This window comes from Diachasmimorpha longicaudata, chromosome 3 (genome assembly GCF_034640455.1).
Source record: "Diachasmimorpha longicaudata isolate KC_UGA_2023 chromosome 3, iyDiaLong2, whole genome shotgun sequence".
Lineage (NCBI taxonomy): Eukaryota > Metazoa > Arthropoda > Insecta > Hymenoptera > Braconidae > Diachasmimorpha > Diachasmimorpha longicaudata.
Window position 1 is genome coordinate 3127791 of NC_087227.1, and position 24323 is coordinate 3152113.

Here is a 24323-nt window from a genome sequence, read left to right on the forward strand (position 1 = left end):
TTTTCTAGGGGTCCGGGAATTTTCTAAACTCCATTTTTACGTTTTTCGCGTTTTTCTCGGCTCCTGGGCCTCCTAGAGCAAAACGGGCCGGGATTTGGGCTCATACCGTTTTTCGCCCATATCTTTGGAAATATCATAGCTAGGACAATTTGGCTGGCGCCATTGGATTCGTGAGACGATTTCCGATTTTTCTAGGGGTCCGGGAATTTTCCAAACTCGATTTTTTCGTTTTTCGCGTTTTTCTCGGCTCCTGGGCCTCCTAAAGCAAAACGGGAACGGATTTGGTATCAACCCTTTTTTTGCCCATATCTTTGGAAATAGTATAGCTAGGACAATTTGGCTGGCGCCATTGGATTCGTGAGACGATTTCCGATTTTTCTAGGGGTCCGGGAATTTTCTAACTTCGATTTTTTCGTTTTTCGCGGTTTTCTCGGTTCCTGGGCCTCCTAGAGCAAAACGGGCCCGGATTTGGGCTCTTACCGTTTTTCGCCTATATCTTTGGAAATAGAATAGCTAGGACAATTTGGTTGGCCCCATTGGATTCGTGAGACGATTTCCGATTTTTCTAGGGGTCCGGGAATTTTCTAAACTCGATTTTTTCGTTTTTCGCGTTTTTCTCGGATCCTGGGCCTCCTAGAGCAAAACGGGCCCGGATTTGGTATCAACCCCTTTTTTGCCCATATCTTTGGAAATAGTATAGCTAGGACAATTTGGTTGGCGCCATTGGATTCGTGAGACGATTTCCGATTTTTCTAGGGGTCCGGGAATTTTCTAAACTCGATTTTTTCGTTTTTCGCGTTTTTCTCGGCTCCTGGGCCTCCTAGAGCAAAACGGGCCCGGATTTGGTATCAACCCCTTTTTTGCCCATATCTTTGGAAATAGCATAGCTAGAACAATTGGGCTCGCGCCATTGGATTCATGGGACGATTTCCGATTTTTCTAGGGGTCCGGGAATTTTCTAAACTCCATTTTTACGTTTTTCGCGTTTTTCTCGGCTCCTGGGCCTCCTAGAGCAAAACGGGCCGGGATTTGGGCTCATACCGTTTTTCGCCCATATCTTTGGAAATATCATAGCTAGGACAATTTGGCTGGCGCCATTGGATTCGTGAGACGATTTCCGATTTTTCTAGGGGTCCGGGAATTTTCCAAACTCGATTTTTTCGTTTTTCGCGTTTTTCTCGGCTCCTGGGCCTCCTAAAGCAAAACGGGAACGGATTTGGGCTCATACCGTTTTTCGCCCATATCTTTGGAAATATCATAGCTAGGACAATTTGGTTGGCCCCATTGGATTCGTGAGACGATTTCCGATTTTTCTAGGGGTCCGGGAATTTTCTAAACTCGATTTTTTCGTTTTTCGCGTTTTTCTCGGATCCTGGGCCTCCTAGAGCAAAACGGGCCCGTATTTGGTATCAACCCCTTTTTTGCCCATATCTTTGGAAATAGTATAGCTAGGACAATTTGGTTGGCGCCATTGGATTCGTGAGACGATTTCCGATTTTTCTAGGGGTCCGGGAATTTTCTAAACTCGATTTTTTCGTTTTTCGCGTTTTTCTCGGCTCCTGGGCCTCCTAGAGCAAAACGGGCCCGGATTTGGTATCAACCCCTTTTTTGCCCATATCTTTGGAAATAGCATAGCTAGAACAATTGGGCTCGCGCCATTGGATTCATGGGACGATTTCCGATTTTTCTAGGGGTCCGGGAATTTTCTAAACTCCATTTTTACGTTTTTCGCGTTTTTCTCGGCTCCTGGGCCTCCTAGAGCAAAACGGGCCGGGATTTGGGCTCATACCGTTTTTCGCCCATATCTTTGGAAATATCATAGCTAGGACAATTTGGCTGGCGCCATTGGATTCGTGAGACGATTTCCGATTTTTCTAGGGGTCCGGGAATTTTCCAAACTCGATTTTTTCGTTTTTCGCGTTTTTCTCGGCTCCTGGGCCTCCTAAAGCAAAACGGGAACGGATTTGGTATCAACCCTTTTTTTGCCCATATCTTTGGAAATAGTATAGCTAGGACAATTTGGCTGGCGCCATTGGATTCGTGAGACGATTTCCGATTTTTCTAGGGGTCCGGGAATTTTCTAAACTCGATTTTTTCGTTTTTCGCGTTTTTCTCGGTTCCTGGGCCTCCTAGAGCAAAACGGGCCCGGATTTGGGCTCTTACCGTTTTTCGCCTATATCTTAGGAAATATCATACCTAGGACAATTTGGCTGGCGCCATTGGATTCGTGAGACGATTTCCGATTTTTCTACGGGTCCGGGAATTTTCTAAAGTCGATTTTTTCGTTTTTCGCATTTTTCTCGGCTCCTGGGCCTCCCAGAGCAAAACGGGCCGGGATTCGGGCTCATACCGTTTTTCGCCCATATCTTTGGAAATATCATAGCTAGGACAATTTGGCTGGCACCCTTGGATTCGTGAGACGATTTCCGATTTTTCTAGGGGTCCGGGAATTTTCTAAACTCGATTTTTTCGTTTTTCGCGTTTTTCTCGGCTCCTGGGCCTCCTAGAGCAAAACGGGCCCGGATTTGGTATCAACCCCTTTTTTGCCCATATCTTTGGAAATAGCATAGCTAGAACAATTGGGCTCGCGCCATTGGATTCATGGGACGATTTCCGATTTTTCTAGGGGTCCGGGAATTTTCTAAACTCGATTCTTTCGTTTTTCGCGTTTTTCTCGGCTCCTGGGCCTCCTAGAGCAAAACGGGCCCGGATTTGGTATCAACCCTTTTTTTGGCCATATCTTTGGAAATATTATAGCTACGACGACTTGGCTGGCGCCATTGGCTTCGTGAGACGATTTCCGATTTTTCTAGGGGTCCGGGAATTTTCTAAACTCGATTTTTACGTTTTTCGCGTTTTTCTCGGTTCCTGGGCCTCCTAGAGCAAAACGGGCCCGGATTTGGTATCAACCCTTTTTTTGCCCATATCTTTGGAAATAGTATAGCTAGGACAATTTGGCTGGCGCCATTGGATTCGTGAGACGATTTCCGATTTTTCTAGGGGTCCGGGAATTTTCTAAACTCGATTTTTTCGTTTTTCGCGTTTTTCTCGGTTCCTGGGCCTCCTAGAGCAAAACGGGCCCGGATTTGGGCTCTTACCGTTTTTCGCCTATATCTTTGGAAATAGCATAGCTAGGACAATTTGGTTGGCCCCATTGGATTCGTGAGACGATTTCCGATTTTTCTAGGGGTCCGGGAATTTTCTAAACTCGATTTTTTCGTTTTTCGCGTTTTTCTCGGATCCTGGGCCTCCTAGAGCAAAACGGGCCCGGATTTGGTATCAACCCCTTTTTTGCCCATATCTTTGGAAATAGTATAGCTAGGACAATTTGGTTGGCGCCATTGGATTCGTGAGACGATTTCCGATTTTTCTAGGGGTCCGGGAATTTTCCAAACTCGATTTTTTCGTTTTTCGCGTTTTTCTCGGCTCCTGGGCCTCCTAAAGCAAAACGGGAACGGATTTGGGCTCATACCGTTTTTCGCCCATATCTTTGGAAATATCATAGCTAGGACAATTTGGTTGGCCCCATTGGATTCGTGAGACGATTTCCGATTTTTCTAGGGGTCCGGGAATTTTCTAAAGTCGATTTTTCCGTTTTTCGCGTTTTTCTCGGCTCCTGGGCCTCCCAGAGCAAAACGGGCCGGGATTTGGGCTCATACCGTTTTTCGCCCATATCTTTGGAAATATCATACCTAGGACAATTTGGCTGGCGCCATTGGTTTCGTGAGACGATTTCCGATTTTTCTAGGGGTCCGGGAATTTTCTAAACTCGATTTTTTCGTTTTTCGCGTTTTTCTCGGCTCCTGGGCCTCCCAGAGCAAAACGGGCCGGGATTTGGGCTCATACCGTTTTTCGCCCATATCTTTGGAAATATCATACCTAGGACAATTTGGCTGGCGCCATTGGATTCGTGAGACGATTTCCGATTTTTCTAGGGGTCCGGGAATTTTCTAAACTCGATTTTTTCGTTTTTCTCGGCTCCTGGGCCTCCCAGAGCAAAACAGGCCGGGATTTGGGCTCATACCGTTTTTCGCCCATATCTTTGGAAATATCATAGCTAGGACAATTTGGCTGGCACCCTTGGATTCGTGAGACGATTTCCGATTTTTCTAGGGGTCCGGGAATTTTCTAAACTCGATTTTTACGTTTTTCGCGTTTTTCTCGGTTCCTGGGCCTCCTAGAGCAAAACGGGCCCGGATTTGGGCTCTTACCGTTTTTCGCCTATATCTTAGGAAATATCATACCTAGGACAATTTGGCTGGCGCCATTGGATTCGTGAGACGATTTCCGATTTTTCTACGGGTCCGGGAATTTTCTAAAGTCGATTTTTTCGTTTTTCGCATTTTTCTCGGCTCCTGGGCCTCCCAGAGCAAAACGGGCCGGGATTCGGGCTCATACCGTTTTTCGCCCATATCTTTGGAAATATCATAGCTAGGACAATTTGGCTGGCACCCTTGGATTCGTGAGACGATTTCCGATTTTTCTAGGGGTCCGGGAATTTTCTAAACTCGATTTTTTCGTTTTTCGCGTTTTTCTCGGCTCCTGGGCCTCCTAGAGCAAAACGGGCCCGGATTTGGTATCAACCCCTTTTTTGCCCATATCTTTGGAAATAGCATAGCTAGAACAATTGGGCTCGCGCCATTGGATTCATGGGACGATTTCCGATTTTTCTAGGGGTCCGGGAATTTTCTAAACTCGATTCTTTCGTTTTTCGCGTTTTTCTCGGCTCCTGGGCCTCCTAGAGCAAAACGGGCCCGGATTTGGTATCAACCCTTTTTTTGGCCATATCTTTGGAAATATTATAGCTACGACAACTTGGCTGGCGCCATTGGCTTCGTGAGACGATTTCCGATTTTTCTAGGGGTCCGGGAATTTTCTAAACTCGATTTTTACGTTTTTCGCGTTTTTCTCGGTTCCTGGGCCTCCTAGAGCAAAACGGGCCCGGATTTGGTATCAACCCTTTTTTTGCCCATATCTTTGGAAATAGTATAGCTAGGACAATTTGGCTGGCGCCATTGGATTCGTGAGACGATTTCCGATTTTTCTAGGGGTCCGGGAATTTTCTAAACTCGATTTTTTCGTTTTTCGCGTTTTTCTCGGTTCCTGGGCCTCCTAGAGCAAAACGGGCCCGGATTTGGGCTCTTACCGTTTTTCGCCTATATCTTTGGAAATAGCATAGCTAGGACAATTTGGTTGGCCCCATTGGATTCGTGAGACGATTTCCGATTTTTCTAGGGGTCCGGGAATTTTCTAAACTCGATTTTTTCGTTTTTCGCGTTTTTCTCGGATCCTGGGCCTCCTAGAGCAAAACGGGCCCGGATTTGGTATCAACCCCTTTTTTGCCCATATCTTTGGAAATAGTATAGCTAGGACAATTTGGTTGGCGCCATTGGATTCGTGAGACGATTTCCGATTTTTCTAGGGGTCCGGGAATTTTCCAAACTCGATTTTTTCGTTTTTCGCGTTTTTCTCGGCTCCTGGGCCTCCTAAAGCAAAACGGGAACGGATTTGGGCTCATACCGTTTTTCGCCCATATCTTTGGAAATATCATAGCTAGGACAATTTGGTTGGCCCCATTGGATTCGTGAGACGATTTCCGATTTTTCTAGGGGTCCGGGAATTTTCTAAAGTCGATTTTTCCGTTTTTCGCGTTTTTCTCGGCTCCTGGGCCTCCCAGAGCAAAACGGGCCGGGATTTGGGCTCATACCGTTTTTCGCCCATATCTTTGGAAATATCATACCTAGGACAATTTGGCTGGCGCCATTGGTTTCGTGAGACGATTTCCGATTTTTCTAGGGGTCCGGGAATTTTCTAAACTCGATTTTTTCGTTTTTCGCGTTTTTCTCGGCTCCTGGGCCTCCCAGAGCAAAACGGGCCGGGATTTGGGCTCATACCGTTTTTCGCCCATATCTTTGGAAATATCATACCTAGGACAATTTGGCTGGCGCCATTGGATTCGTGAGACGATTTCCGATTTTTCTAGGGGTCCGGGAATTTTCTAAACTCGATTTTTTCGTTTTTCTCGGCTCCTGGGCCTCCCAGAGCAAAACAGGCCGGGATTTGGGCTCATACCGTTTTTCGCCCATATCTTTGGAAATATCATAGCTAGGACAATTTGGCTGGCACCCTTGGATTCGTGAGACGATTTCCGATTTTTCTAGGGGTCCGGGAATTTTCTAAACTCGATTTTTTCGTTTTTCGCGTTTTTCTCGGCTCCTGGGCCTCCTAGAGCAAAACGGGCCCGGATTTGGTATCAACCCCTTTTTTGCCCATATCTTTGGAAATAGCATAGCTAGAACAATTGGGCTCGCGCCATTGGCTTCATGGGACGATTTCCGATTTTTCTAGGGGTCCGGGAATTTTCTAAACTCGATTCTTTCGTTTTTCGCGTTTTTCTCGGCTCCTGGGCCTCCTAGAGCAAAACGGGCCCGGATTTGGTATCAACCCTTTTTTTGGCCATATCTTTGGAAATATTATAGCTAGGACAACTTGGCTGGCGCCATTGGCTTCGTGAGACGATTTCCGATTTTTCTAGGGGTCCGGGAATTTTCTAAACTCGATTTTTACGTTTTTCGCGTTTTTCTCGGTTCCTGGGCCTCCTAGAGCAAAACGGGCCCGGATTTGGGCTCTTACCGTTTTTCGCCTATATCTTTGGAAATAGCATAGCTAGGACAATTTGGTTGGCCCCATTGGATTCGTGAGACGATTTCCGATTTTTCTAGGGGTTCGGGAATTTTCTAAACTCGATTTTTTCGTTTTTCTCGGCTCCTGGGTCTCCCAGAGCAAAACGGGCCGGGATATGGGCTCATACCGTTTTTCGCCCATATCTTAGGAAATATCATACCTAGGACAATTTGGCTGGCGCCATTGGATTCGTGAGACGATTTCCGATTTTTCTACGGGTCCGGGAATTTTCTAAAGTCGATTTTTTCGTTTTTCGCATTTTTCTCGGCTCCTGGGCCTCCCAGAGCAAAACGGGCCGGGATTCGGGCTCATACCGTTTTTCGCCCATATCTTTGGAAATATCATAGCTAGGACAATTTGGCTGGCACCCTTGGATTCGTGAGACGATTTCCGATTTTTCTAGGGGTCCGGGAATTTTCTAAACTCGATTTTTTCGTTTTTCGCGTTTTTCTCGGCTCCTGGGCCTCCTAGAGCAAAACGGGCCCGGATTTGGTATAAACCCCTTTTTTGCCCATATCTTTGGAAATAGCATAGCTAGAACAATTGGGCTCGCGCCATTGGATTCATGGGACGATTTCCGATTTTTCTAGGGGTCCGGGAATTTTCTAAACTCGATTCTTTCGTTTTTCGCGTTTTTCTCGGCTCCTGGGCCTCCTAGAGCAAAACGGGCCCGGATTTGGTATCAACCCTTTTTTTGGCCATATCTTTGGAAATATTATAGCTAGGACAACTTGGCTGGCGCCATTGGCTTCGTGAGACGATTTCCGATTTTTCTAGGGGTCCGGGAATTTTCTAAACTCGATTTTTACGTTTTTCGCGTTTTTCTCGGTTCCTGGGCCTCCTAGAGCAAAACGGGCCCGGATTTGGTATCAACCCTTTTTTTGCCCATATCTTTGGAAATAGTATAGCTAGGACAATTTGGCTGGCGCCATTGGATTCGTGAGACGATTTCCGATTTTTCTAGGGGTCCGGGAATTTTCTAAACTCGATTTTTTCGTTTTTCGCGTTTTTCTCGGTTCCTGGGCCTCCTAGAGCAAAACGGGCCCGGATTTGGGCTCTTACCGTTTTTCGCCTATATCTTTGGAAATAGCATAGCTAGGACAATTTGGTTGGCCCCATTGGATTCGTGAGACGATTTCCGATTTTTCTAGGGGTCCGGGAATTTTCTAAACTCGATTTTTTCGTTTTTCGCGTTTTTCCCGGATCCTGGGCCTCCTAGAGCAAAACGGGCCCGGATTTGGTATCAACCCCTTTTTTGCCCATATCTTTGGAAATAGTATAGCTAGGACAATTTGGTTGGCGCCATTGGATTCGTGAGACGATTTCCGATTTTTCTAGGGGTCCGGGAATTTTCTAAACTCGATTTTTTCGTTTTTCGCGTTTTTCTCGGCTCCTGGGCCTCCTAGAGCAAAACGGGCACGGATTTGGGCTCATACCGTTTTTCGCCCATATCTTTGGAAATATCATAGCTAGGACAATTTGGTTGGCCCCATTGGATTCGTGAGACGATTTCCGATTTTTCTAGGGGTCCGGGAATTTTCTAAAGTCGATTTTTCCGTTTTTCGCGTTTTTCTCGGCTCCTGGGCCTCCCAGAGCAAAACGGGCCGGGATTTGGGCTCATACCGTTTTTCGCCCATATCTTTGGAAATATCATACCTAGGACAATTTGGCTGGCGCCATTGGTTTCGTGAGACGATTTCCGATTTTTCTAGGGGTCCGGGAATTTTCTAAACTCGATTTTTTCGTTTTTCGCGTTTTTCTCGGCTCCTGGGCCTCCTAGAGCAAAACGGGCCCGGATTTGGTATCAACCCCTTTTTTGCCCATATCTTTGGAAATAGCATAGCTAGAACAATTGGGCTCGCGCCATTGGATTCATGGGACGATTTCCGATTTTTCTAGGGGTCCGGGAATTTTCTAAACTCGATTCTTTCGTTTTTCGCGTTTTTCTCGGCTCCTGGGCCTCCTAGAGCAAAACGGGCCCGGATTTGGTATCAACCCTTTTTTTGGCCATATCTTTGGAAATATTATAGCTAGGACAACTTGGCTGGCGCCATTGGCTTCGTGAGACGATTTCCGATTTTTCTAGGGGTCCGGGAATTTTCTAAACTCGATTTTTACGTTTTTCGCGTTTTTCTCGGTTCCTGGGCCTCCTAGAGCAAAACGGGCCCGGATTTGGGCTCTTACCGTTTTTCGCCTATATCTTTGGAAATAGCATAGCTAGGACAATTTGGTTGGCCCCATTGGATTCGTGAGACGATTTCCGATTTTTCTAGGGGTTCGGGAATTTTCTAAACTCGATTTTTTCGTTTTTCTCGGCTCCTGGGTCTCCCAGAGCAAAACGGGCCGGGATATGGACTCATACCGTTTTTCGCACATATCTTAGGAAATATCATACCTAGGACAATTTGGCTGGCGCCATTGGATTCGTGAGACGATTTCCGATTTTTCTACGGGTCCGGGAATTTTCTAAAGTCGATTTTTTCGTTTTTCGCATTTTTCTCGGCTCCTGGGCCTCCCAGAGCAAAACGGGCCGGGATTCGGGCTCATACCGTTTTTCGCCCATATCTTTGGAAATATCAGAGCTAGGACAATTTGGCTGGCGTCAGTGGATTCGAGAGACGATTTCCGATTTTTCTAGGGGTCCGGGAATTTTCTAAACTCGATTTTTTCGTTTTTCGCGTTTTTCTCGGCTCCTGGGCCTCCTAGAGCAAAACGGGCCCGGATTTGGTACCAACCCCTTTTTTGCCCATATCTTTGGAAATAGCATAGCTAGAACAATTGGGCTCGCGCCATTGGATTCATGGGACGATTTCCGATTTTTCTAGGGGTCCGGGAATTTTCTAAACTCGATTTTTACGTTTTTCGCGTTTTTCTCGGCTCCTGGGCCTCCTAGAGCAAAACGGGCCGGGATTTGGGCTCATACCGTTTTTCGCCCATATCATTGGAAATATCATAGCTAGGACAATTTGGCTGGCGCCATTGGATTCGTGAGACGATTTCCGATTTTTCTAGGGGTCCGGGAATTTTCCAAACTCGATTTTTTCGTTTTTCGCGTTTTTCTCGGCTCCTGGGCCTCCTAAAGCAAAACGGGAACGGATTTGGGCTCATACCGTTTTTCGCCCATATCTTTGGAAATATCATAGCTAGGACAATTTGGCTGGCGTCATTGGATTCGAGAGACGATTTCCGATTTTTCAAGGGGTCCGGGAATTTTCCAAACTCGATTTTTCGTTTTTCGCGTTTTTCTCGGCTCCTGGGCCTCCCAGAGCAAAACGGGCCGGGATTTGGGCTCATACCGTTTTTCGCCCATATCTTTGGAAATATCATAGCTAGGACAATTTGGCTGGCGCCATTGGATTCGTGAGACGATTTCCGATTTTTCTAGGGGTACGGGAATTTTCTAAAGTCGATTTTTCCGTTTTTCGCGTTTTTCTCGGCTTCTGGGCCTCCTAGAGCAAAACGGGCCCGGATTTGGTATCAGCCCCTTTTTTGCCCATATCTTTGGAAATAGCATAGCTAGAACAATTGGGCTCGCGCCATTGGATTCATGGGACGATTTCCGATTTTTCTAGGGGTCCGGGAATTTTCTAAACTCGATTTTTTCGTTTTTCGCGTTTTTCTCAGCTCCTGGGCCTCCTAGAGCAAAACGGGCCCGGATTTGGTATCAACCCCTTTTTTGCCCATATCTTTGGAAATAGCATAGCTAGAACAATTGGGCTCGCGCCATTGGATTCATGGGAAGATTTTCGATTTTTGTAGGGGTCCGGGAATTTTCTAAACTCGATTTTTTCGTTTTTCGCGTTTTTCTCGGCTCCTGGGCCTCCCAGAGCAAAACGGGCCGGGATTTGGGCTCATACTGTTTTTCGCCCATATCGTTGAAAATATCATAGCTAGAACAATTGGGCTCGCGCCATTGGATTCATGGGAAGATTTTCGATTTTTCTAGGGGTCCGGGAATTTTCTAAACTCGATTTTTACGTTTTTCGCGTTTTTCTCGGCTCCTGGGCCTCCTAGAGCAAAACGGGCCGGGATTTGGGCTCATACCGTTTTTCGCCCATATCTTTGGAAATACCATAGCTAGGACAATTTGGCTGGCGCCATTGGATTCGTGAGACGATTTCCGATTTTTCTAGGGGTCCGGGAAATTTCTAAACTCGATTTTTTCGTTTTTCGCGTTTTTCTCGGCTCCTGGGCCTCCCAGAGCAAAACGGGCCGGGATTTGGGCTCATACTGTTTTTCGCCCATATCGTTGAAAATATCATAGCTAGAACAATTGGGCTCGCGCCATTGGATTCATGGGAAGATTTTCGATTTTTCTAGGGGTCCGGGAATTTTCTAAACTCGATTTTTTCGTTTTTCGCGTTTTTCTCGGCTCCTGGGCCTCCCAGAGCAAAACGGGCCGGGATTTGGGCTCATACTGTTTTTCGCCCATATCGTTGAAAATATCATAGCTAGAACAATTGGGCTCGCGCCATTGGATTCATGGGAAGATTTTCGATTTTTCTAGGGGTCCGGGAATTTTCTAAACTCGATTTTTTAGTTTTTCGCGTTTTTCTCGGTTCCTGGGCCTCCTAGAGCAAAACGGGCCCGGATTTGGGCTCTTACCGTTTTTCGCCGATATCTTTGGAAATAGCATAGCTAGGACAATTTGGTTGGCCCCATTCGATTCGTGAGACGATTTCCGATTTTTCTAGGTGTCCGGGAATTTTCTAAAGTCGATTTTTCCGTTTTTCGCGTTTTTCTCGGCTCCTGGGCCTCCCAGAGCAAAACGGGCCGGGATTTGGGCTCATACCGTTTTTCGCCCATATCTTTGGAAATATCATACCTAGGACAATTTGGCTGGCGCCATTGGATTCGTGAGACGATTTCCGATTTTTCTAGGGGTCCGGGAATTTTCTAAACTCGATTTTTTCGTTTTTCTCGGCTCCTGGGCCTCCCACAGCAAAACAGGCCGGGATTTGGGCTCATACCGTTTTTCGCCCATATCTTTGGAAATATCATAGCTAGGACAATTTGGCTGGCGCCATTGGATTCGTGAGACGATTTCCGATTTTTCTAGGGGTCCGGGAATTTTCTAAACTCGATTTTTTCGTTTTTCGCGTTTTTCTCGGTTCCTGGGCCTCCTAGAGCAAAACGGGCCCGGATTTGGGCTCTTACCGTTTTTCGCCTATATCTTTGGAAATAGCATAGCTAGGACAATTTGGTTGGCCCCATTGGATTCGTGAGACGATTTCCGATTTTTCTAGGGGTCCGGGAATTTTCTAAACTCGATTTTTTCGTTTTTCTCGGCTCCTGGGCCTCCCAGAGCAAAACAGGCCGGGATTTGGGCTCATACCGTTTTTCGCCCATATCTTTGGAAATATCATAGCTAGGACAATTTGGCTGGCACCATTGGATTCGTGAGACGATTTCCGATTTTTCTAGGGGTCCGGGAATTTTCTAAACTCGATTTTTTCGTTTTTCGCGTTTTTCTCGGCTCCTGGGCCTCCTAGAGCAAAACGGGCCCGGATTTGGTATCAACCCCTTTTTTGCCCATATCTTTGGAAATAGCATAGCTAGAACAATTGGGCTCGCGCCATTGGATTCATGGGACGATTTCCGATTTTTCTAGGGGTCCGGGAATTTTCTAAACTCGATTCTTTCGTTTTTCGCGTTTTTCTCGGCTCCTGGGCCTCCTAGAGCAAAACGGGCCCGGATTTGGTATCAACCCTTTTTTTGGCCATATCTTTGGAAATATTATAGCTAGGACAACTTGGCTGGCGCCATTGGCTTCGTGAGACGATTTCCGATTTTTCTAGGGGTCCGGGAATTTTCTAAACTCGATTTTTACGTTTTTCGCGTTTTTCTCGGTTCCTGGGCCTCCTAGAGCAAAACGGGCCCGGATTTGGGCTCTTACCGTTTTTCGCCTATATCTTTGGAAATAGCATAGCTAGGACAATTTGGTTGGCCCCATTGGATTCGTGAGACGATTTCCGATTTTTCTAGGGGTTCGGGAATTTTCTAAACTCGATTTTTTCGTTTTTCTCGGCTCCTGGGTCTCCCAGAGCAAAACGGGCCGGGATATGGGCTCATACCGTTTTTCGCCCATATCTTAGGAAATATCATACCTAGGACAATTTGGCTGGCGCCATTGGATTCGTGAGACGATTTCCGATTTTTCTACGGGTCCGGGAATTTTCTAAAGTCGATTTTTTCGTTTTTCGCATTTTTCTCGGCTCCTGGGCCTCCCAGAGCAAAACGGGCCGGGATTCGGGCTCATACCGTTTTTCGCCCATATCTTTGGAAATATCAGAGCTAGGACAATTTGGCTGGCGTCAGTGGATTCGAGAGACGATTTCCGATTTTTCTAGGGGTCCGGGAATTTTCTAAACTCGATTTTTTCGTTTTTCGCGTTTTTCTCGGCTCCTGGGCCTCCTAGAGCAAAACGGGCCCGGATTTGGTATCAACCCCTTTTTTGCCCATATCTTTGGAAATAGCATAGCTAGAACAATTGGGCTCGCGCCATTGGATTCATGGGACGATTTCCGAGTTTTCAAGGGGTCCGGGAATTTTCTAAACTCGATTTTTACGTTTTTCGCGTTTTTCTCGGCTCCTGGGCCTCCTAAAGCAAAACGGGAACGGATTTGGGCTCATACCGTTTTTCGCCCATATCTTTGGAAATATCATAGCTAGGACAATTTGGCTGGCGTCATTGGATTCGAGAGACGATTTCCGATTTTTCAAGGGGTCCGGGAATTTTCCAAACTCGATTTTTCGTTTTTCGCGTTTTTCTCGGCTCCTGGGCCTCCCAGAGCAAAACGGGCCGGGATTTGGGCTCATACCGTTTTTCGCCCATATCTTTGGAAATATCATAGCTAGGACAATTTGGCTGGCGCCATTGGATTCGTGAGACGATTTCCGATTTTTCTAGGGGTACGGGAATTTTCTAAAGTCGATTTTTCCGTTTTTCGCGTTTTTCTCGGCTTCTGGGCCTCCTAGAGCAAAACGGGCCCGGATTTGGTATCAACCCCTTTTTTGCCCATATCTTTGGAAATAGCATAGCTAGAACAATTGGGCTCGCGCCATTGGATTCATGGGACGATTTCCGATTTTTCTAGGGGTCCGGGAATTTTCTAAACTCGATTTTTACGTTTTTCGCGTTTTTCTCGGCTCCTGGGCCTCCTAGAGCAAAACGGGCCCGGATTTGGGCTCTTACCGTTTTTCGCCTATATCTTTGGAAATAGCATAGCTAGGACAATTTGGTTGGCCCCATTGGATTCGTGAGACGATTTCCGATTTTTCTAGGGGTCCGGGAATTTTCTAAAGTCGATTTTTCCGTTTTTCGCGTTTTTCTCGGCTCCTGGGCCTCCCAGAGCAAAACGGGCCGGGATTTGGGCTCATACCGTTTTTCGCCCATATCGTTGGAAATATCATACCTAGGACAATTTGGCTGGCGCCATTGGATTCGTGAGACGATTTCCGATTTTTCTAGGGGTCCGGGAATTTTCTAAACTCGATTTTTTCGTTTTTCTCGGCTCCTGGGCCTCCCAGAGCAAAACAGGCCGGGATTTGGGCTCATACCGTTTTTCGCCCATATCTTTGGAAATATCAGAGCTAGGACAATTTGGCTGGCGTCAGTGGATTCGAGAGACGATTTCCGATTTTTCTAGGGGTCCGCGAATTTTTTAAACTCGATTTCTTCGTTTTTCGCGTTTTTCTCGGCTCCTGGGCCTCCCAGAGCAAAACGGGCCCGGATTTGGTATCAACCCTTTTTTTGGCCATATCTTTGGAAATATTATAGCTAGGACAACTTGGCTGGCGCCATTGGCTTCGTGAGACGATTTCCGATTTTTCTGGGGCTCCGGGAATTTCCTAGACTCGATTTTTTTCGATTTTCGCGTTTTTCTCGCCTCCTGGGCCTCCCAGAGCAAAGCGGGCCGGGATTTGGGCTCAAACCGTTTTTCGCCCATAACGTTGAAAATATCATAGCTAGAACAATTGGGCTCGCGCCATTGGATTCATGGGAAGATTTTCGATTTTTCTAGGGGTCCGGGAATTTTCTAAACTCGATTTTTTCGTTTTTCGCGTTTTTCTCGGTTCCTGGGCCTGCTAGAGCAAAACGGGCCCGGATTTGGGCTCTTACCGTTTTTCGCCTATATCTTTGGAAATAGCATAGCTAGGACAATTTGGTTGGCCCCATTGGATTCGTGAGACGATTTCCGATTTTTCTAGGGGTCCGGGAATTTTCTAAACTCGATTTTTCCGTTTTTCGCGTTTTTCTCGGCTTCTGGGCCTCCCAGAGCAAAACGGGTCGGGATTTGGGCGCATACCGTTTTTCGGCCATATCTTTGGAAGTATCATAGCTAGGACAATTTGGCTGGCGCCATTGGATTCGTGAGACGATTTCCGATTTTTCTAGGGGTCCGGGAATTTTCTAAAGTCGATTTTTTCGTTTTTCGCATTTTTCTCGGCACCTGGGCCTCCTAGAGCAAAACGGGGCCGGATTTGGGCCCATTCCGTTTTTCGCCTATATCTTTGGAAATAGCATAGCTAGGACAATTTGGTTGGCCCCATTGGATTCGTGAGACGATGTCCGATTTTTCTAGGGGTCCGGGAATTTTCTAAATTCGATTTTTTCGTTTTTCGCGTTTTTCTCGGCTCCTGGGCCTCCTAGAGCAAAACAGGCCCGGATTTGGTATCAACCCCTTTTTTGCCCATATCTTTGGAAATAGCATAGCTAGAACAATTGGGCTCGCGCCATTGGATTCGTGAGACTATATCCGATTTTTCTAGGGGTCCGGGAATTTTCTAAAGTCGATTTTTCCGTTTTTCGCGTTTTTCTCGCCTCCTGGGCCTCCCAGAGCAAAACGGGCCGGGATTTGGGCTCATACCGTTTTTCGCCCATATCTTTGGAAATATCATAGCTAGGACAATTTGGCTGGCGTCATTGGATTCGAGCAACGATTTCCGATTTTTCTAGGGGTCCGGGAATTTTCTAAACTCGATTTTTTCGTTTTTCGCGTTTTTCTCGGCTCCTGGGCCTCCTACAGCAAAACGGGCCCGGATTTGGACTCAGAGCGTTTTTCGCCCATATCTTTGGACATATCATAGCTAGGACAATTTGGCTGGCGCCATTGGATTCGTGAGACGATTTCCGATTTTTCTAGGGTTCCGGGAATTTTCTAAAGTCGATTTTTCCGTTTTTCGCATTTTTCTCGGCTCCTGGGCCCCCCAGAGCAAAAGGGGCCGGGATTTGCGCTCATACCGTTTTTCGGCCATATCTTTGGAAATATCATAGCTAGGACAATTTGGGTGGCGCCATTGGATTCGTGAGACGATTTCCGATTTTTCTAGGGGTCCGGGAATTTTCTAAACTCGATTTTTTCGTTTTTCGCGTTTTTCTCGGCTCCTGGGCCTCCTAGAGCAAAACGGGCCCGGATTTGGTATCAACCCCTTTTTTGCCCATATCTTTGGAAATAGCATAGCTAGAACAATTGGGCTCGCGCCATTGGATTCATGGGACGATTTCCGATTTTTCTAGGGGTCCGGGAATTTTCTAAACTCGATTTTTATGTTTTTCGCGTTTTTCTCGGCTCCTGGGCCTCCTAGAGCAAAACGGGCCGGGATTTGGGCTCATACCGTTTTTCGCCCATATCTTTGGAAATACCATAGCTAGGACAATTTGGTTGGCCCCATTGGATTCGTGAGACGATTTCCGATTTTTCTAGGGGTCCGGGAATTTTCTAAACTCGATTTTTTCGTTTTTCTCGGCTCCTGGGCCTCCCAGAGCAAAACAGGCCGGGATTTGGGCTCATACCGTTTTTCGCCCATATCTTTGGAAATATCATAGCTAGGACAATTTGGCTAGCGCCATTGGATTCGTGAGACGATTTCCGATTTTTCTGGGGCTCCGGGAATTTTCTAGACTCGATTTTTTCGATTTTCGCGTTTTTCTCGCCTCCTGGGCCTCCCAGAGCAAAGCGGGCCGGGATTTGGGCTCAAACCGTTTTTCGCCCATAACGTTGAAAATATCATAGCTAGAACAATTGGGCTCGCGCCATTGGATTCATGGGAAGATTTTCGATTTTTCTAGGGGTCCGGGAATTTTCTAAACTCGATTTTTTCGTTATTCGCGTTTTTCTCGGTTCCTGGGCCTCCTAGAGCAAAACGGGCCCGGATTTGGGCTCTTACCGTTTTTCGCCTATATCTTTGAAAATAGCATAGCTAGGACAATTTGGTTGGCCCCATTGGATTCGTGAGACGATTTCCGATTTTTCTAGGGGTCCGGGAATTTTCTAAACTCGATTTTTTCGTTTTTCGCGTTTTTCTCGGCTCCTGGGCCTCCCAGAGCAAAACGGGCCGGGATTTGGGCTCATACCGTTTTTCGCCCATATCTTTGGAAATATCATAGCTAGGACAATTTGGCTGGCGTCATTGGATTCGAGCAACGATTTCCGATTTTTCTAGGGGTCCGGGAATTTTCTAAACTCGATTTTTTCGTTTTTCGCGTTTTTCTCGGCTCCTGGGCCTCCTACAGCAAAACGGGCCCGGATTTGGACTCATAGCGTTTTTCGCCCATATCTTTGGACATATCATAGCTAGGACAATTTGGCTGGCGCCATTGGATTCGTGAGACGATTTCCGATTTTTCTAGGGTTCCGGGAATTTTCTAAAGTCGATTTTTCCGTTTTTCGCGTTTTTCTCGGCTCCTGGGCCTCCCAGAGCAAAACGGGCCGGGATTTGGGCTCATACCGTTTTTCGCCCATATCTTTGGAAATATCATACCTAGGACAATTTGGCTGGCGCCATTGGATTCGTGAGACGATTTCCGATTTTTCTAGGGGTCCGGGAATTTTCTAAACTCGATTTTTTCGTTTTTCGCGTTTTTCTCGGTTCCTGGGCCTCCTAGAGCAAAACGGGCCGGGATTTGGGCTCATACCGTTTTTCGCCCATATCTTTGGAAATATCATAGCTAGGACAATTTGGCTGGCGCCATTGGATTCGTGAGACGATTTCCGATTTTTCTAGGGGTCCGGGAATTTTCCAAACTCGATTTTTTCGTTTTTCGCGTTTTTCTCGGCTCCTGGGCCTCCTAAAGCAAAACGGGAACGGATTTGGGCTCATACCGTTTTTCGCCCATATCTTTGGAAATATCATAGCTAGGACAATTTGGCTGGCGTCATTGGATTCGAGAGACGATTTCCGATTTTTCAAGGGGTCCGGGAATTTTCCAAACTCGATTTTTCGTTTTTCGCGTTTTTCTCGGCTTCTGGGCCTCCCAGAGCAAAACGGGTCGGGATTTGGGCGCATACCGTTTTTCGGCCATATCTTTGGAAGTATCATAGCTAGGACAATTTGGCTGGCGCCATTGGATTCGTGAGACGATTTCCGATTTTTCTAGGGGTCCGGGAATTTTCTAAAGTCGATTTTTTCGTTTTTCGCATTTTTCTCGGCACCTGGGCCTCCTAGAGCAAAACGGGGCCGGATTTGGGCCCATACCGTTTTTCGCCTATATCTTTGGAAATAGCATAGCTAGGACAATTTGGTTGGCCCCATTGGATTCGTGAGACGATGTCCGATTTTTCTAGGGGTCCGGGAATTTTCTAAACTCGATTTTTTCGTTTTTCGCGGCTCCTGGGCCTCCCAGAGCAAAACAGGCCGGGATTTGGGCTCATACCGTTTTTCGCCCATATCTTTGGAAATATCATAGCTAGGACAATTTGGCTAGCGCCATTGGATTCGTGAGACGATTTCCGATTTTTCTGGGGCTCCGGGAATTTTCTAGACTCGATTTTTTCGATTTTCGCGTTTTTCTCGCCCCCTGGGCCTCCCAGAGCAAAGCGGGCCGGGATTTGGGCTCAAACCGTTTTTCGCCCATAACGTTGAAAATATCATAGCTAGAACAATTGGGCTCGCGCCATTGGATTCATGGGAAGATTTTCGATTTTTCTAGGGGTCCGGGAATTTTCTAAACTCGATTTTTTCGTTATTCGCGTTTTTCTCGGTTCCTGGGCCTCCTAGAGCAAAACGGGCCCGGATTTGGGCTCTTACCGTTTTTCGCCTATATCTTTGAAAATAGCATAGCTAGGACAATTTGGTTGGCCCCATTGGATTCGTGAGACGATTTCCGATTTTTCTAGGGGTCCGGGAATTTTCTAAACTCGATTTTTTCGTTTTTCGCGTTTTTCTCGGCTCCTGGGCCTCCCAGAGCAAAACGGGCCGGGATTTGGGCTCATACCGTTTTTCGCCCATATCTTTGGAAATATCATAGCTAGGACAATTTGGCTGGCGTCATTGGATTCGAGCAACGATTTCCGATTTTTCTAGGGGTCCGGGAATTTTCTAAACTCGATTTTTTCGTTTTTCGCGTTTTTCTCGGCTCCTGGGCCTCCTACAGCAAAACGGGCCCGGATTTGGACTCATAGCGTTTTTCGCCCATATCTTTGGACATATCATAGCTAGGACAATTTGGCTGGCGCCATTGGATTCGTGAGACGATTTCCGATTTTTCTAGGGTTCCGGGAATTTTCTAAAGTCGATTTTTCCGTTTTTCGCGTTTTTCTCGGCTCCTGGGCCTCCCAGAGCAAAACGGGCCGGGATTTGGGCTCATACCGTTTTTCGCCCATATCTTTGGAAATATCATACCTAGGACAATTTGGCTGGCGCCATTGGATTCGTGAGACGATTTCCGATTTTTCTAGGGGTCCGGGAATTTTCTAAACTCGATTTTTTCGTTTTTCGCGTTTTTCTCGGTTCCTGGGCCTCCTAGAGCAAAACGGGCCGGGATTTGGGCTCATACCGTTTTTCGCCCATATCTTTGGAAATATCATAGCTAGGACAATTTGGCTGGCGCCATTGGATTCGTGAGACGATTTCCGATTTTTCTACGGGTCCGGGAATTTTCTAAAGTCGATTTTTTCGTTTTTCGCATTTTTCTCGGCTCCTGGGCCTCCCAGAGCAAAACGGGCCGGGATTCGGGCTCATACCGTTTTTCGCCCATATCTTTGGAAATATCAGAGCTAGGACAATTTGGCTGGCGTCAGTGGATTCGAGAGACGATTTCCGATTTTTCTAGGGGTCCGGGAAATTTCTAAACTCGATTTTTTCGTTTTTCGCGTTTTTCTCGGCTCCTGGGCCTCCCAGAGCAAAACGGGCCGGGATTTGGGCTCATACTGTTTTTCGCCCATATCGTTGAAAATATCATAGCTAGAACAATTGGGCTCGCGCCATTGGATTCATGGCAAGATTTTCGATTTTTGTAGGGGTCCGGGAATTTTCTAAACTCGATTTTTTCGTTTTTCGCGTTTTTCTCGGCTCCTGGGCCTCCCAGAGCAAAACGGGCCGGGATTTGGGCTCATACTGTTTTTCGCCCATATCGTTGAAAATATCATAGCTAGAACAATTGGGCTCGCGCCATTGGATTCATGGGAAGATTTTCGATTTTTCTAGGGGTCCGGGAATTTTCTAAACTCGATTTTTTCGTTTTTCGCGTCTTTCTCGGCTCCTGGGCCTCCTAGAGCAAAACGGGCCCGGATTTGGTATCAACCCTTTTTTTGTCCATATCTTTGGAAATAGTATAGCTAGGACAATTTGGTTGGCGCCATTGGATTCGTGAGACGATTTCCGATTTTTCTAGGGATCCGGGACTTTTCTAAACTCGATTTTTTCGTTTTTCGCGTTTTTCTCGGCTCCTGGGCCTCCTAAAGCAAAACGGGAACGGATTTGGGCTCATACCGTTTTTCGCCCATATCTTTGGACATATCATAGCTAGGACAATTTGGCTGGCGCCATTGGCTTCGTGGGACGATTTCCGATTTTTCTAGGGGTCCGGGAATTTTCTAAACTCGATTTTTTCGTTTTTCGCGTTTTTCTCGGCTCCTGGGCCTCCTACAGCAAATCGGGCCCGGATTTGGGCTCATACCGTTTTTCGCCCATATCTTTGGACATATCATAGCTAGGACAATTTGGCTGGCGCCATTGGCTTCGTGGGACGATTTCCGATTTTTCTAGGGTTCCGGGAATGTTCTAAAGTCGATTTTTTCGTTTTTCGCGTTTTTCTCGGCTCCTGGGCCTCCCAGAGCAAAAGGGGCCGGGATTTGGGCTCATACCGTTTTTCGCCCATATCTTTGGAAATAGCATAGCTAGAACAATTGGGCTCGCGCCATTGGATTCATGGGACGATTTCCGATTTTTCTAGGGGTCCGGGAATTTTCTAAACTCGATTCTTTCGTTTTTCGCGTTTTTCTCGGCTCCTGGGCCTCCTAGAGCAAAACGGGCCCGGATTTGGTATCAACCCTTTTTTTGGCCATATCTTTGGAAATATTATAGCTAGGACAACTTGGCTGGCGCCATTGGCTTCGTGAGACGATTTCCGATTTTTCTAGGGGTCCGGGAATTTTCTAAACTCGATTTTTACGTTTTTCGCGTTTTTCTCGGTTCCTGGGCCTCCTAGAGCAAAACGGGCCCGGATTTGGTATCAACCCTTTTTTTGCCCATATCTTTGGAAATAGTATAGCTAGGACAATTTGGCTGGCGCCATTGGATTCGTGAGACGATTTCCGATTTTTCTAGGGGTCCGGGAATTTTCTAAACTCGATTTTTTCGTTTTTCGCGTTTTTCTCGGTTCCTGGGCCTCCTAGAGCAAAACGGGCCCGGATTTGGGCTCTTACCGTTTTTCGCCTATATCTTTGGAAATAGCATAGCTAGGACAATTTGGTTGGCCCCATTGGATTCGTGAGACGATTTCCGATTTTTCTAGGGATCCGGGAATTTTCTAAACTCGATTTTTTCGTTTTTCGCGTTTTTCTCGGATCCTGGGCCTCCTAGAGCAAAACGGGCCCGTATTTGGTATCAACCCCTTTTTTGCCCATATCTTTGGAAATAGTATAGCTAGGACAATTTGGTTGGCGCCATTGGATTCGTGAGACGATTTCCGATTTTTCTAGGGGTCCGGGAATTTTCTAAACTCGATTTTTTCGTTTTTCGCGTTTTTCTCGGCTCCTGGGCCTCCTAGAGCAAAACGGGCCCGGATTTGGTATCAACCCCTTTTTTGCCCATATCTTTGGAAATAGCATAGCTAGAACAATTGGGCTCGCGCCATTGGATTCATGGGACGATTTCCGATTTTTCTAGGGGTCCGGGAATTTTCTAAACTCCATTTTTACGTTTTTCGCGTTTTTCTCGGCTCCTGGGCCTCCTAGAGCAAAACGGGCCGGGATTTGGGCTCATACCGTTTTTCGCCCATATCTTTGGAAATATCATAGCTAGGACAATTTGGCTGGCGCCATTGGATTCGTGAGACGATTTCCGATTTTTCTAGGGGTCCGGGAATTTTCCAAACTCGATTTTTTCGTTTTTCGCGTTTTTCTCGGCTCCTGGGCCTCCTAAAGCAAAACGGGAACGGATTTGGTATCAACCCTTTTTTTGCCCATATCTTTGGAAATAGTATAGCTAGGACAATTTGGCTGGCGCCATTGGATTCGTGAGACGATTTCCGATTTTTCTAGGGGTCCGGGAATTTTCTAACTTCGATTTTTTCGTTTTTCGCGTTTTTCTCGGTTCCTGGGCCTCCTAGAGCAAAACGGGCCCGGATTTGGGCTCTTACCGTTTTTCGCCTATATCTTTGGAAATAGAATAGCTAGGACAATTTGGTTGGCCCCATTGGATTCGTGAGACGATTTCCGATTTTTCTAGGGGTCCGGGAATTTTCTAAACTCGATTTTTTCGTTTTTCGCGTTTTTCTCGGATCCTGGGCCTCCTAGAGCAAAACGGGCCCGGATTTGGTATCAACCCCTTTTTTGCCCATATCTTTGGAAATAGTATAGCTAGGACAATTTGGTTGGCGCCATTGGATTCGTGAGACGATTTCCGATTTTTCTAGGGGTCCGGGAATTTTCTAAACTCGATTTTTTCGTTTTTCGCGTTTTTCTCGGCTCCTGGGCCTCCTAGAGCAAAACGGGCCCGGATTTGGTATCAACCCCTTTTTTGCCCATATCTTTGGAAATAGCATAGCTAGAACAATTGGGCTCGCGCCATTGGATTCATGGGACGATTTCCGATTTTTCTAGGGGTCCGGGAATTTTCTAAACTCCATTTTTACGTTTTTCGCGTTTTTCTCGGCTCCTGGGCCTCCTAGAGCAAAACGGGCCGGGATTTGGGCTCATACCGTTTTTCGCCCATATCTTTGGAAATATCATAGCTAGGACAATTTGGCTGGCGCCATTGGATTCGTGAGACGATTTCCGATTTTTCTAGGGGTCCGGGAATTTTCCAAACTCGATTTTTTCGTTTTTCGCGTTTTTCTCGGCTCCTGGGCCTCCTAAAGCAAAACGGGAACGGATTTGGGCTCATACCGTTTTTCGCCCATATCTTTGGAAATATCATAGCTAGGACAATTTGGTTGGCCCCATTGGATTCGTGAGACGATTTCCGATTTTTCTAGGGGTCCGGGAATTTTCTAAACTCGATTTTTTCGTTTTTCGCGTTTTTCTCGGATCCTGGGCCTCCTAGAGCAAAACGGGCCCGTATTTGGTATCAACCCCTTTTTTGCCCATATCTTTGGAAATAGTATAGCTAGGACAATTTGGTTGGCGCCATTGGATTCGTGAGACGATTTCCGATTTTTCTAGGGGTCCGGGAATTTTCTAAACTCGATTTTTTCGTTTTTCGCGTTTTTCTCGGCTCCTGGGCCTCCTAGAGCAAAACGGGCCCGGATTTGGTATCAACCCCTTTTTTGCCCATATCTTTGGAAATAGCATAGCTAGAACAATTGGGCTCGCGCCATTGGATTCATGGGACGATTTCCGATTTTTCTAGGGGTCCGGGAATTTTCTAAACTCCATTTTTACGTTTTTCGCGTTTTTCTCGGCTCCTGGGCCTCCTAGAGCAAAACGGGCCGGGATTTGGGCTCATACCGTTTTTCGCCCATATCTTTGGAAATATCATAGCTAGGACAATTTGGCTGGCGCCATTGGATTCGTGAGACGATTTCCGATTTTTCTAGGGGTCCGGGAATTTTCCAAACTCGATTTTTTCGTTTTTCGCGTTTTTCTCGGCTCCTGGGCCTCCTAAAGCAAAACGGGAACGGATTTGGTATCAACCCTTTTTTTGCCCATATCTTTGGAAATAGTATAGCTAGGACAATTTGGCTGGCGCCATTGGATTCGTGAGACGATTTCCGATTTTTCTAGGGGTCCGGGAATTTTCTAAACTCGATTTTTTCGTTTTTCGCGTTTTTCTCGGTTCCTGGGCCTCCTAGAGCAAAACGGGCCCGGATTTGGGCTCTTACCGTTTTTCGCCTATATCTTTGGAAATAGAATAGCTAGGACAATTTGGTTGGCCCCATTGGATTCGTGAGACGATTTCCGATTTTTCTAGGGGTCCGGGAATTTTCTAAACTCGATTTTTTCGTTTTTCGCGTTTTTCTCGGATCCTGGGCCTCCTAGAGCAAAACGGGCCCGGATTTGGTATCAACCCCTTTTTTGCCCATATCTTTGGAAATAGTATAGCTAGGACAATTTGGTTGGCGCCATTGGATTCGTGAGACGATTTCCGATTTTTCTAGGGGTCCGGGAATTTTCTAAACTCGATTTTTTCGTTTTTCGCGTTTTTCTCGGCTCCTGGGCCTCCTAGAGCAAAACGGGCCCGGATTTGGTATCAAC